This window comes from Triticum dicoccoides, chromosome 1B (assembly GCF_002162155.2).
Source record: "Triticum dicoccoides isolate Atlit2015 ecotype Zavitan chromosome 1B, WEW_v2.0, whole genome shotgun sequence".
In the NCBI taxonomy this organism is placed as follows: Eukaryota; Viridiplantae; Streptophyta; class Magnoliopsida; order Poales; family Poaceae; genus Triticum; species Triticum dicoccoides.
Genome location: NC_041381.1, coordinates 143,311,660 through 143,313,764, shown reverse-complemented (window position 1 = coordinate 143,313,764; position 2,105 = coordinate 143,311,660).

Here is a 2,105-nt window from a genome sequence, read left to right as displayed (position 1 = left end):
ATCCCTAGACTGAAGTATGAGCCAACTTGCACATGAAATTAGGGAAAATGTTACACATAACCCTTATAGTGGTTGTTTACGTTGTATCCCACAATTTTTTTTCTATTTTTTAAAATCTTCAAGATGCCTCAACTAACATACAAGTGTGCCACTAGGCGAGCTCCCCTCTTATAATTGGTTGCAATTGTATTCACATCATTGACAATTTACATTGTTTCCAAATGGTTTTCATCAAACGATCCTACTAAAGTCTGATGCATTTTTTGTACCTATGCAACATACAACTTTTTCTTTGTTCAACAAATTTTGCAAAAAAAAATGACCGCAACACTCCAAATAAGCAGAAGCAGCATATTTTGTGCATATGAAATGAATCACTATTTAATATAATAAAATCATGATAAAATGTTGCAACATAGATAATTTAAGCAAAAAATATTTTCTATTTTTTGTAAGCGAAATAAAGATTTTTTTGTTTTAAGAACATAAAAAGCTCAGGCGAGCAACATGTAAAGAATTTGTTACAAGAAAAAGACCCAAAAACATTGCGCACACACACCAACTTCCGTCTCGTGCTGCAGTAGATAAAAATAGCGTATGTAAAAGCATAGCTCAAACACCCATTGACTTCTCTTCAACACCCGAGCATGTCCTTGATACGCCCATTTTGCATCATGTTTTTATATCAATATTTATTGCATTATGGACTGTTATTACACGTTATATCACGATACTTATGCCTTTTCTCTCTTATTTTATAAGGTTTACATGAAGAGGGAGAATGCCGGCAGTTGGAATTCTGAACTAGAAAATGAGCAAATATTAGAGACCTATTCTGCACAACTCCAAAAGTCCTGAAACTTCACGGAGATCAGTTTTGAAATATATTTAAAATATTGGGCGAACAAAGCACCAGAGGGGGGCCACCAGTCAGCCACGAGGGTGGGGGGCGCGCCCTACCCCCCAGGGCGCGCGCCCCCTACCTCGTGGGCCCCCTAGCAGGCCCCCGACGTCCATCTTCTGCTATATGGTGTCTTTTGCCCTGAAAAAAATCAGAGAGAAGTTTTCAGGACGAAGCGTCGCCGTCTCGAGGCGGAACCTAGGCAAGGCCAATCTAGGGCTCCGGCGGTGCTGTTCTGCCGGGGAAACATCCCTCCGGGAGGGGGAAATCATCGCCATCGTCATCACCATGGATCCTCTCATCGAGAGGGGTTCAATCTCCATCAACATCTTCACTAGCACCATATCCTCTCAAACTCTAGTTCATCTCTTGTATCCGGTCTTTGTCTCAAAACCTCAGATTGGTACATGTGGTTTGCTAGTGGTGTTGATTACTCCTTGTAGTTGATGCTAGTTGGTTTATTCGGTGGAAGATCATATGTTCAGATCCTTAATGCTTATTAATACTCCTCTAATTATGAACATGAATATGCTTTGTGAGTAGTTACATTTGTTCCTGAGGACATGGAAGAAGTCTTGTTATAAGTAATCACTAGATCATGATGGCGTGCGTTGCCATGCCCGTCCATTTTGACAATAAAATGATAGGTATTACTATAAATACACATCGGCAATAGTTACAAAACTGAAATATGAACTAAGTAACCCTAAGATATGTCAAATTAAGATGATTCACACATGTTTTTTTTTTGAAATAACAAGTAGTACTTCAATCAGTACCTATGACCCATATGAAAAAATTTAAAGGGGTCACAAAGTATAAAAATGGATTTGGCAAAATAATGAGCATATGTGGTAATTTGATTTGGATTGGAGGGATTTCGAGTGGGCATGCCATGAGAAGCATATGGTCTGACCTAACCAACAACAGATAGGTGGAAAATTTGAAGGCACCAAACATAAGAAAATAGGAACTTAGGTAAAATATAAGAACTTCACCAATTTTTACATAGAAGATGGCAGAGCTCTTTTTAGCATTCTTTATATCTACATATTGTGCCATTACTCGCCAATCAATGCCCAATGGTCTTGAGCAGTCTATTTAGAGTTTGAGTCTCTTCCAACTTGTAATTTAGGCCCAAATCCTACTATATCTTAGGTTGAAGCTTTGATTAGATATTAGCCATTTAGCCTTATTAGGACTA